Genomic DNA, 13,120 nt, shown 5'->3' with positions numbered 1-13,120 from the left:
TTGGGCGCTGGCCTGAGTGTCTGCTGTTTGCGGTGCCTCAGGCCTGTCCGGACTGCCCACAGTGACTGGGCTCTCCTCCACTTGGTTCCGGTGTTCGGTCACCTGTGGTGGAGTAAACTCTACGTCATGTTCTTCCTCTGCTTCTTCTATGAGGTTGCTGAACCTCCTTTTAGTTTGATGCACGTGTTTGCGGCAGATTTGTCCATTGGTAAGTTTAACTACCAAAACCCTAATCCCCTCTTGGGCAATCACAGTGCCTGCGAGCCATTTGGGACCTGCACCGTAATCAAGGACAAAAACAGGGTCATTGACATCAATACATCGCGCCCTCGCATTCCTGTCATGGTAGTCACATTGTAACTGACGCCTGCTCTCAACAATTTCTTTCATGGTGGGGTGTATAAGGGATAACCTGGTTTTGAGCGTCCTTTTCATTAGCAGCTCTGCGGGTGGAATCCCTGTGAGCGAGTGTGGTCGGGATCTATTGGCCAACAGGAGGCATGACAAGCGGCTTTGTAGGGAACCCCCTTGGATTCTGAGCATCCCCTGTTTGATTATCTGCACTGCTCGTTCCGCCTGGCTGTTTGAGGCCGGCTTGAACGGTGCCATTCTGACATGGTTAATTCCATTGCCTGCCATGAAGTCCTGGAATTCAGTGCTTGTGAAGCACGGGCCATTGTTGCTGACCAAGACATCCGGTAGACCATGGGCGGCGAACATTGCCCGTAGACTTTCTACCGTGGCAGAGGATGTGCTTGAATTTAAAATGGCACACTCAATCCATTTGGAGTAGGCGTCAACGACAACCAAAAACATTTTTCCCATGAAAGGACCTGCGTAGTCCACATGGATGCATGACCATGGCTTGGCGGGCCAGGACCAGGGGCTAAGGGGGGCTTCCCTGGGTGCATTGCCCAGCTGAGCACACCTGTTGCACTTGCGAACACAAAGTTCCAGTTCTGCATCGATTCCTGGCCACCAAACGTGTGACCTGGCAATTGCCTTCATCATGACAATGCCCGGGTGCTCATTGTGAAGTTCTCTGATAAACACCTCTCTGCCCTTCTGGGGCATGACTACTCGGTTTCCCCACAGTAGGCAATCAGCCTGAATCGAGAGTTCATCCTTGCGCCTATCAAACGGTTTAAATTCCTCAGGGCATGTCCCGTACGTGGCTGCCCAGTCCCCATTCAGGACACATTTCTTAACTAAGGACAGTAGCGGGTCTTTATTTGTCCAGACTTTGATCTGACGGGCTGTCACAGGTGAGCCTTCGCTTTCGAAAGCTTCAACAGCCATGACCATCTCAGCATCATGCTCAGTTGTCCCCTCAGTGGTGGCTAGTGAGAGCCTGCTCAGTGCATCGGCGCAGTTTTCAGTGCCCGGTCTGTGCCGAATTGTGTAGTCATAGGCGGCTAACGTGAGTGCCCACCTCTGTATGCGGGCCGATGCATTCGCATTTTTGGCCTTGTTGTCGACCAAAAGGGACATTGGTGGTTTGTGATCTGTCTTCAGCTCAAATTTGCTGCCAAACAGGTACTGGTGCATTTTTTTTACTGCATATACACATGCTAGCGCTTCCTTTTCTACCATCCCATAGCCTCTTTCTGCCTGGGACAGACTTCTGGAGGCATAAGCTACTGGCTGTAACTGCCCATTGGCATTGACATGCTGCAACACACACCCGACACCATAGGACGACGCATCGCACGTTAAAACAAGTTTCTTACACGGGTCATATAACGTTAACAGTTTGTTAGAGCACGCAATTTGTTATGCTCCATCAAAAGCCCTTTCCTGGCTGTCCCCCCAGACCCAATCGCGACCTTTGCGTAGGAGCACATGTAACGGCTCTAATAGCGTGCTCAATTTGAGAAGAAAGTTACCAAAATAGTTCAGGAGCCCCAGGAACGAAAGCAGCTCCGTCGTGTTACGGGGTCTGGGTGCTCTCTGGATTGCTTCTGTTTTCGACGCAGTAGGTCTGATCCCGTCTGCTGCTACCCTCATCCCCGGGAATTCTACTTCTGGAGCTAAGAAGGCGCACTTCGCCTTTTTCAGTCACAGCGCTACCCGGTCCAGTCTGCGTAGCACCTCCTCCAGGTTGTGGAGGTGTTCTTCAGTATTGCGACCCGTGATGAGGATGTCGTCGTGAAAAACCACCGTCCTTGGAATCGACTTGAGGAGGCTTTCCATATTTCGCTGAAAGATCGCGGCGGCCGAATGAATCCCGAACGGACATCTGTTATACTCAAACAACCCCTTGTGTGTCGTGATGGTGGTCAGCTTCTTCAACTCACTCGCCAGCTCCTGGGTCATGTAAGCTGAGGTCAGATCCAATTTTGAAAAAAGTTTGCCACCGGATAGCGTCGCAAAGAGGTCCTCCGCTCTCGGTAGCGGTTATTGGTCTTGGAGTGACACCCGATTGATGGTGGCCTTGTAATCGCCACATATCCTGACCGACCCATCCGTCTTGAGCACCGGCACGATCGGGCTCGCCCAGTCACTGAATTCAACTGGTGAGATGATGCCTTCCCTCAGCAGGCGGTCCAATTCGCATTCTATCTTTTCCCGCATCATGTACGGCACCGCTCTGGTCTTGTGTTGTACTGGCCTGGCGTCCGGGTTTATGTGAATCACGACATTGGCCCCCATGAAAGTGTCGATTCCGGGTTGAAATAATGAGTCAAATTTGTCCAGGACCTGTGAGCATGATACTCGCTCCACAGAAGATATTGCATTGACATCGCCCCATTTCAAGTTCATGACAGCAAGCCAACTCCTCCCCAGTAGTGCGGGACCGTCCCCCGGGACAATCCAGAGTGGCAACCTGTTCTCCAAATCTTTGTGGGTCACGACTACCGTGGCGCTGCCTAGCACAGGAATGATCTCCTTTGTATATGTCCGTAGCTGTGCGTCAATCGGCAATAATTTTGGCCTCCTGCCCTTGGACACCCACAACCTTTCGAACTGTTTGATACTCATCAGGGATTGGCTGGCCCCCGTGTCTAGCTCCATTAATACTGGGATGCCATTGAGGAGCACTTTCATCATTATCGGTGGCGTCCTGGTATATGAACTGTATATGTGCTCCACATGAACTCGCTGAACTTCAGCTTCCAGCGATTTACCCCAGTATTCATTTGGCCTCGTAGGGCTTACATTGGGCCCGTCCTCCTCGTACATCAACCTGGCTGCAGGCTTCCTGCACATATGCGCCAAGTGACCGCTGACGTTGCAGTTTCTGCAGGTATATTGCTGATACCTGCGAGCTCTGGCTGGGTGTTTGCCTCCACACCTCCAACATGAGCTGGAGGCCCCGTTGTTGAAAACAAAAGGTCCATTACCAGTCGATCGTCTCTGACTGTCTCTGCAACTGTCCTTAAGCGTACCATTAACAGGTGTTGATGGCCCCATTACTGGCCGCATTGTCCATTGCGATGGAATCGCCGTTCAGCTAGCCATTGTCTCTGTTGAATGCCCCCTTTGGGTTCGACTACATGCTCGGGCATGTCCGATTGCTCCTGTCTGCCGCGTTAACAATGTTGATTCCCTGGTCGTTTGCCGCATTTGAGCCAAGATTTTTGTCATACATCATTCCTGTCTCTTCCTCCCCTGAGATAAATGTCTGGGCTATCAGAGCCGCCGCTTCCAAGCTCAGGTCTTTGGTCTCAATCAGTTTCCTGAAAACCCCAGTGTGACCGATGCCCTCAATAAAAAAGTCTCGCAGCATCTCCGCTCTGCATGTATCTGGGAACTTACATAGGCTCGCCAGTCGCCGGAGATCTGCCACGAAGTCTGGAACGTTTTGCCATTCTCGCCGCCGGTGCATGTAAAACCGGTGTCTCGCCATGTGCATGCTGCTCGCCGGTTTAAGGTGTTCCCCGATCAACTTACTGAGCTCTTCGAACGTCTTGTCCGCCGGCTTCTCTGGCGCTAGAAGGTCCTTCATCAGGGAGTACGTTCTGGATCCACAAACTGTCAGGAGATGAGCCCTGCGTTTGTCGACCGAATCCTGTCCCAGCCATTCCTTAGTGACAAAACTTTGCTGTAGTCTCTCAATAAAGTCGTCCCAATCATCACCAACACAGTACCTCTCATCTGTGCTGCTCGTGGCCATGCTCGCGTGGTTTAAATCCCAGTTTCTCATCGCCAATGATATATCTTTACTATACAGTATAAATGCACATAATTGAGAGAAGGTCATTCTGTGACCAGTTACCTTTATTACCAAGACCTCAAGTGATGAAGGTGGGTGGAGCTTCCCCTTTTCTACCTGAAAGTCCAGGTTAGGAGTGTCTCCCACAAGTTCACCCCTTTGTGGTCAATGTTCTCAAGGTGTACAACTTAGGTCAGCTTATATTTGGGTTACAATGATAGTTGAATACATGACAGTCTGGTTCAGCCTCAGACAGGAATTGTGAAGAGGGATGGAGGGGGGAAGAGGAGGGGGAGTGCGGGAGGGGGGAAGGGGAGGGAGAGAGGGGGAATGGAGAGGGGGGAGGGAGGGGGAGAGGGGGGAGGGAGGGGAGAGGGGGCAGGAAGGGGGGAGAGGGGGCAGGGAGAGGAAGGGGGTGAGGGGGGGAGGGAGAGGAGGAGGAGAGGGGGGAAGGGAGGGGGGAGGGAGAGGAGGGGGAAGGGAGAGGGGGAGGGAGGGGGAGAGGGGGCGGGGAGGGAGAGGAGAGAGGGGAGGGAGAGGGGGGAGGGAGAGAGGGGAGGGAGGGGGAGAGGGGGCAGGGAGAGGAGGGGGAGAGGGGAGAGGAGAGGGGGGAGGGAGGGGGAGAGGGGGCAGGAAGGGGGTGAGAGGGGGGAGGGAGAGGAAGGGGGTGAGAGGGAGGAGGGAGAGGGGGGAAGGGAGGGGGGAGGGAGAGGAGGGGAAAGGGAGAGGGGAGGGAGGGGGAGAGGGGGCAGGGAAGGGGTGAGGAGAGGGGGGAGGGAGAGGAGAGGGGGGAGGGAGAGGGGGAGTGAGAGAGGGGAGGGAGGGGGAGAGGGGGCAGGAAGGGGTGAGAGGGGGCAGGGAGAGGAGGGGGAGAGGGGAGAGGAGAGGGGGGAGGGAGGGGGAGAGGGGGCAGGAAGGGGGTGAGAGGGGGGGAGGGAGAGGAGGGGGAGAGGAGAGAGGGGGAGGGAGAGGAGAGGGGGAAGAGGGGTCAGGAAGGGGGTGAGAGGGGTCAGGAAGGGGGTGAGAGGGGGGAAGGAGAGGAGGGGGTGAGGAGAGGGGGGAATGGAGTTTGTGGCGGGGACTGAAAACAATGGCTTTGGTCTTCCCAATATTCAATTGGATAACATTTCTGCTCATCCAGAGCTGGATGTCGGACAAGCAGTCTGACAATTTAGAGACCGAGGAGGGCTCGAGCGAAGTGGTAGTGAGGTACAACGTCTGGGTAATGTTGCTAAGGAGTAACATGTAGATGTGAGAAAGGAGGGGGCCAAGGATCCATCTTTGGGGGAGTTTTGAGAAGAGAATCCATTGATGCAGATAAGTGGAAGCACTGAGCTGGAGGAGAGATGTTGGACGATGATTGTGTGGGTCGACTGTGTCAAAGGCTGCATAGAGGCCGAGGAGGGAGAATGCAGCATGGACACAGTCACACAGAATGCTGGTGACGACGTTTGCTTGGGCCATTTTGGTGATAAACATGGACGTTGCATTGGGTCTGTCAGCGGCTGGCCTGGAGATCGAGGAGGTGGAGGGTGTCACAGAGAGGAAAAGCACAGATGTGCTTATATCTCGAGTCTGGCACCCACTCTGACTCTGCCCAGCTACTACACTTTCACACCTACTTGGCCATACCTGAGGAGACCCGTCTTTTCTGTCTCCACTCACGAAGCAGTCTGTGACAGAGTTATGCCACGTGCTGAAGCCAGGAATCCAGAGTGGGCCGAGCACAGGGACAGACATGGCCATTGTGGGTGAACATCACAACATTGAGCTTTTATTCAGATCCTTTCAAGCCACCACTGGAGACATTTGTAACATTAGTATTACTTCAGTCCGCTGATGCCGCAAGCAGGCCCCGGGAGCCGAGGTTTGCAGGGGAAACACCTTCGTCACTTTGTCCATTGAAAGGAGGCAACAGCTCGAGTGGGCACAGCACTTTTACCTGTTGCAGCTTCTGTAAAGTGCAGGGTCTCATCGATGGCACATACACAGCCAACAAGACCCATAATGACTATCCCAAGGTGGGCATCTATAGCAAAGGCTTCTATCCATCATTGTACAGGTGGTGTCAGACCACAAGTACAGGATCATTCAGGGGAATGTGCACCAGTCCAGCCTGGAGTGACAGCCTGGATTATGGGCTCAAGTCCCTGGAGTGGGGCTTGAACCCACCATCTTCTGACCCCGAGGTGAGAGTGCTACCCACTGAGCCACACCTGACTCCCGTGGTGTACAGTGTAGAGCACTGACAGAGTGTGTGGCTTATCACCACATGTATGCTGCATGGTTTGCTGCAGGTTGCTGAGTGGGATACAGTCGAAGAGTATTTGACCACACTGGTTTCACTGTGATTATCAGTCATACATGTGGCAGCTATAATAAACTCACACAGGTTCTTATATTTCAGCTGCAACCCAGACTAATAAACAGGCAGCCGCAACCTCGACTGTGGTGAGTACTGAGCAACAGCTTTTATACCGATATCCTGCTGTTAAATACACCTCATCACTTCCTCTCCAGCCCTGGACGTTATAGAGTGTTTCTTTTACTTATGACCAGTGTTCTTCTGAAGGAGCTGACTCTTGCTGGGAAACAGTTTACAAATGACAACAGCCCCTCCTGATATCACACCAAGCAACTGTTTATCATGTGTAGCTTGGACAGTACCAGTAACCATGGCAGTGAGTGAGGGAACATAGGAACAGGAGCAGGCCATTCAGCCCCTCGAACTGTTCCGCCATTCAATCAGACCAGGGCTGATCTGTATCTCAACTCCAGCTACCCGCCTTGGTTCCGTAACCCTTAATACCCTTGCCTAACGAAAATCTATCAATCTCAGTTTTGAAATGTTTAATTGACCCCCCCAGCCTCAGCTTTTTTGGGTAAGTTCCAGATTCCCACTGCCCTCTGTGTGAAGAAGTGTTTCCTGATTTCACCCTGAACGGCCGAGCTCTAATGTTAAGGTTATGTCCGGACTCCACCATCCAGAGGAAATAGTTTCCCACAGTACCTTCCCTATCAATTCCTCGGATCATCTTAAACACCTGAATTCCATCACCCCTTAATCTTCTATACTCGAGAATACAAGCCTGGTCAGTGCAACCTGTCCTCATAATCCAACCCTTTTAGTCCCCGAATCATTCTGGTGAATCTCCACTGCACCCCCTCCGAGGCCAATATCCTTCCTGGGGTGTGGTGCCCAGAACTGAATGCAGTGCCCCTGATGTGTTGTATCCAAGTGTAGAATAACTTCCGCCCTTTGTATTCCAGCTCCCCTGAGATAAAGGCCAACATTCCATCAGCCTTTGTAATTATTGTTTGTACCAGTCCCCTGGGTTTTATGATTTCTGTGCATGGACCCTTAAATCTCTCGCTCCTCCACAGTTCCTAGCTTCTCGCCATTTAAAGATATTCTGATCTATCTCAGGTGGAGCTCGGGTGGAGCTGAGTAACACGTGGTGCATCCCTTTAAAGCCATAAGGTCGAATTGCCATACCTTGTTCACGGAAACAGAAATTCATCAGTGTGATCGTGTGACTCTGAACAAGCATTGAATTCGTTGTCATTTACAAAAACTAATATTGAATTTCCTGCTGTAGCAAAGCCTGTCATCTGGGTCACTAGGCGACTCTGATAATGTCACTGACCAGCTCCAGCCGTTCGAAAGTGGAAGCTTTTTCAATGCCTGGGTCCATATAAACAACATCTACAGACTCTCCCTTATCGAGCACCTTAGCTACCACCTCAAAAAATTCAACTAAGTTCGTTAGACATGAGTTCTGCTTTACAAATCCATGCTGGCTCTCTCTGACCAGCTCATATTATCCAAGTGCTCAGCGACCCTCGCTAATAATAGGCCCAGCCTGATCCTGAACTCACGTGACTTTCACAGGTTGGGGTCTAGTTTGACTCCCGGGCCGGGGACTAGTGGTCAGATGACCAACTGAGGGAGTGATGGTCAGGTGACTGACTGAGGGAGTGATGGTCAGGTGACTGACTGGGGGGGGGGATGGTCAGGTGACTGACTGGGGGAGTGATGGTCAGGTGACTGACTGGGGGAGTGATGGTCAGGTGACTGACTGGGGGAGTGATGGTCAGGTGACTGACTGGGGGAGTGATGGTCAGGTGACTGACTGGGGGAGTGATGGTCAGGTGACCGACTGGGGGAGTGATGGTCAGGTGACCGACTGGGGGAGTGATGGTCAGGTGACTGACTGGGGGAGTGATGGTCAGGTGACTGACTGGGGGAGTGATGGTCAGGTGACTGACTGAGGGAGCGATGGTCAGGTGACTGTTCCAGTGGTGCCGAGCTCCCCTCCTCCCTGCGATTGTGAGCCACCGGCCTCATTTAAATCTGTCGTTCCATGGCCCGTGGGTCGGGTCGGGTCGGTGTGAGCACAGCCCAGGCTCCTGCCCACTCCCACCCGAAATGGCAATCGGGGTCCCAATGACATTGTGACTATTACTGCGGTGGGAATACTCTGAGCCCGCTGGGTGTGACTGGACCCTGGGTGATGGTGGGTCAGGATGTCAGTAGGGAGAGAAGGGATAACGTAAGGTGCTCCTGTCCCTGAGTGAGAGCGAAGCTCCGGCTTCAGCCTGTCCCAATCCCTCTGCTCCCAGGCACAATCATTTCCAAGCGGCTCCCCTCCAAAGGCTCTCGGGGTTGTGTCTGTGGGCCCTCCTGTCCCGGCCTCCTCTCTCCTGTTAAGTCGCACCTTATTGTGCAGGCAGAGGGACGGTGAGCTGCTGGAAGGGTCAGGAGCAGGTGCCGCAGATTATCGGTGTGTGTGGGCACCCGACACGAGGCTGGGTTTTGTTCAAAGGGATTGTCTCTGTGAAACCCTTTGTGTGTTTCCCAATCTACTAGTTTCCCACTAACCTTGGCCACCAATGCGTATAAGGTGGCCAAGGTTAGTGGGAAACTAGAAGATTGGGAAAATATTAAACGACAGCAAAGAATAACGAAGAAAGCAATAAAGAAAGGAAAGATAGATTACGAAGGTAAACTTGCGCAAAACATAAAAACAGATAGTAAAAGCTTTTACAGATATATAAAACGGAAAAGAGTGACTAAAGTAAATGTTGGTCCCTTAGAAGATGAGAAGGGGGATTTAATAATGGGAAATGTGGAAATGGCACAGACCTTAAACAATTATTTTGTTTCGGTCTTCACAGTGGAAGACACAAAAACTATGCCAAAAATTGCTGGTCACGGGAATGTGGGAAGGGAGGACCTTGAGACAATCACTAACACTAGGGGGGTAGTTCTGGACAGGCTAATGGGACTCAAGGTAGACAAGTCCCCTGGTCCTGATGAAATGCATCCCAGGGTATTAAAAGAGATGGCAGAAGTTATAGCAGATGCATTCGTTATAATCTACCAAAATTCTCTGGACTCTGGGGAGGTACCAGCGGATTGGAAAACAGCTAATGTAACGCCTCTGTTTAAAAAAGGGGGCAGACAAAAGGCAGGAAACTATAGGCCGATTAGTTTAACATCTGTAGTGGGAAAAATGCTTGAAACTATCATTAAGGAAGAAATAGCGGGACATCTAGATAGGAATAGTGCAATCAAGCAGACACAGCATGGATTCATGAAGGGGAAATCATGTTTAACTAATTTACTGGAATTCTTTGAGGATATAACGAGCATGGTGGATAAAGGTGTACCGATGGATGTGGTATATTTAGATTTCCAAAAGGCATTCGATAAGGTGCCACACAAAAGGTGACTGCAGAAGATAAAGGTACGCGGAGTCAGAGGAAATGTATTAGCATGGAGATAGAACTGGCTCGATCTGGCTCAGCCATGACCTTGTTGAATGGTGGAGCAGGCTCGAGGGGCTAGATGGCCTACTCCTGTTCCTAATTCTTATGTTCTTATGTTCTTATGTGTGTGCGTGTGTGTGGGGAATGTGTGTGTGTGGGGGGAGTGTGTGTGTGTATGTGTGGGGGGGGGAGTGTGCGTGTGTGTGTGGGTGGGGAAGGTGAGTGTGTGTGTGTGTGTGTGTGTGTGTGTGTGTGTGTGTGTGGGGAGTGTGTGGCCAGTAATCCCCCTCCCGCCAGTAATCCCCCTCCCGCCAGTAATCCCCCCCCACCCCTCCCCTCCCTCCCGCCAGTAATCCCCTCCCCCCCTCCCGCCTGCCAGCTCACCCTCCCGCCGTGTTTGGGCAGGACAGCGATGGGGCCTGTGCAGAGCAGGCCTGAGAGTTAGAATCTCCCGGGCCTCACGGTGTGAAGGGCCTGATGGTCTGCCGTACGGCCCAGCCCCCAGCTCTCACTACTCCCGCCTCGAGTTAATGTCGAGGGTCAGACGTGAGCAAAGGCCACTGAGACCAGGTACCAGAGGCCCCCGGAACGTTACTGAGGGCCAGTGCCTTTAGCAGGACACTGACGGAACCTCAGCTTATGTATAAATGAGAGGGGATCCCGGCTCTGCCTCTGATGTGGGTTGATGGGTTTGTGCTTTAAGTAAGTGCGTGGGTTGGGGGAGAGGCCTGTTTCCGTGTGGTAATCTGTGTATTTATGTATGTCACTGTGTTTCAGTCGGAGGAAGGAGAGCTGTATTACGCCGATACTCAGTTCCTGCGACAGAAAACCGTGGGCCCGACATTAATAATCAGTGAGGAGACAACCGAATATGCTGCCATCAAACGCCCATAGTGACTGGGAATACATTCTTTAGCACCTACAAGTGGTTTGGTGAAGGACAGTGTTTGTGGCCGGTACCTCCGATCCCACAGGACCTCAACAACAACAACAGCTTTTATTTATATAGCACCTTTAACGTAGTAAAACGTCCCAGGCACTTCCCAGCGCGTGATAAGACAAAACAGATAAATTTGACACTGAGCCACATTAGAAGAAATTGCGGCAGATGACCAAAAGCTGGTTAAAGAGGTAGGTTTTAAGGAGCGTCTTAAAGGAGGAAAGAGTGGTAGAGAGGTGTTCACTGGGGTTTATTGGTATTTCTGCTCAATAATTATTGTCGAATTTCCTCACCAAAGGTGCAGAGCCCTGTCGGACTGAAGTCCCATAGGTCCCGGAGCCCATCCCTCCCTCGCCCCAGGTGACCATTCTTCACACGTGAGCCTTTGGGGCATCATTCTATCCTCACTCACTGCCCACACTTTCTGTCAGGGGTCACTAGGTTGTGGTTAGAAACAGGAATCCTCACCCGCTCCCTGACTCAGCTACACTGAGTTAAATGTATGTGTTTCCACTGGGACCCTGTCTCAGGATAGATAGTGAGACCCACACACACCACTGGGACCCTGTCTCAGGATAGATAGTGAGACCCACATACACCACTGGGACCCTGTCTCAGGATAGATAGTGAGACCCACACACACCACTGGGACCCTGTCTCAGGATAGATAGTGAGACCCACACACACCACTGGGACCCTGTCTCAGGATAGATAGTGAGACCCACACACACCACTGGGACCCTGTCTCAGGATAGTGAGACCCACACACACCACTGGGACCCTGTCTCAGGATAGATAGTGAGACCCACATACACCACTGGGACTCTGTCTCAGGATAGATAGTGAGACCCACATACACCACTGGGACCCTGTCTCAGGATAGAGAGACCCACACACACCACTGGGACCCTGTCTCAGGATAGATAGAGAGACCCACACACACCACTGGGACCCTGTCTCAGGATAGATAGAGAGACCCACACACACCACTGGGACCCTGTCTCAGGATAGATAGTGAGACCCACACACACCACTGGGACCCTGTCTCAGGATAGATAGTGGGACCCACACACACCACTGGGACCCTGTCTCAGGATAGATAGTGAGACCCACACACACCACTGGGACCCTGTCTCAGGATAGATAGTGAGACCCACACACACCACTGGGACCCTGTCTCAGGATAGATAGTGGGACCCACACACACCACTGGGACCCTGTCTCAGGATAGATAGTGAGACCCACACACACCACTGGGACCCTGTCTCAGGATAGATAGTGAGACCCACATACACCACTGGGACCCTGTCTCAGGATAGATAGTGAGACCCACACACACCACTGGGACCCTGTCTCAGGATAGATAGAGAGACCCACACACACCACTGGGACCCTGTTTCAGGATAGAGAGACCCACACACACCACTGGGACCCTGTCTCAGGATAGATAGTGAGACCCACACACACCACTGGGACCCTGTCTCAGGATAGAGAGACCCACACACACCACTGGGACCCTGTCTCAGGATAGATAGTGAGACCCACATACACCACTGGGATCTCCCTGGTCTGTTTGCCTCAGTACCACACAGTGCACTTTCCCACCAAACCATCAGGGGTGATTCTCTGTTACTAAAATTGAATAAATAAAATTGAATGTTCTCTAACTGTGCCAGTGAGCAATAACATGCTTCTTGACTAGAATCTGGGAGCACGAGTCTGGTTGTGATTCAATTGGCTTTACGGTAATGAATTCCTATATCCACATCGCCCAGGTCTTGTGTTAACGGAGAGAGAAATGACCTGAGTTTTGCCAAATAGCGATATCTGGTCACTTCAATGGGCTGATGTTTAGTGTCCGGAATAAATAAAACATTAATTTGATGCAGGATTTGAGCCAATCAGAGACTGGTTTAAAGCATCTGGGAGAAAGGTTATTTAAATTTACAATAAAAAGCTTAAAGCGATGCATTTATCAAATGTCAAATAAAAGTTAAAATAATGAGTGTAAGGATAGCTCAGCTCATCGGCTTCCAAAGAGCGACCTCAAATCAGACACATTTCCAGTGTCAGCCGTGGATCAATGGGCAGCTCTCTCGCCTCTGTGTCAGCAGGTTGTGGGTTCAAGCCCCACTCCAGAGACTTGAGCACATAATGGAGGCTACTGGGAGTGCTGCACTGTCAGAGGTGCTGTCTTTTGGATGAGATGTTAAACGGAGTCTGTCCTCTTAAGAACATAAGAAATAGGAGCA

The 13,120-nt window shown here is 51.7% G+C and overlaps 1 pseudogene; it reads left to right on the top strand.

Moving 5' to 3' along the window:
• LOC139249382 (uncharacterized) overlaps positions 1-11,802 on the top strand; it is a 191,209-nt pseudogene extending 179,407 nt beyond the window's left edge.
• Positions 11,803-13,120: the final 1,318 nt, after the last annotated feature.

The sequence above is a fragment of the Pristiophorus japonicus genome, unplaced genomic scaffold (genome assembly GCF_044704955.1).
Source record: "Pristiophorus japonicus isolate sPriJap1 unplaced genomic scaffold, sPriJap1.hap1 HAP1_SCAFFOLD_310, whole genome shotgun sequence".
Classification (NCBI taxonomy): Eukaryota; Metazoa; Chordata; class Chondrichthyes; family Pristiophoridae; genus Pristiophorus; species Pristiophorus japonicus.
The sequence above is the reverse complement of the archived record's forward strand: the minus strand, read 5'-3'. Positions and strand labels throughout refer to the sequence as shown.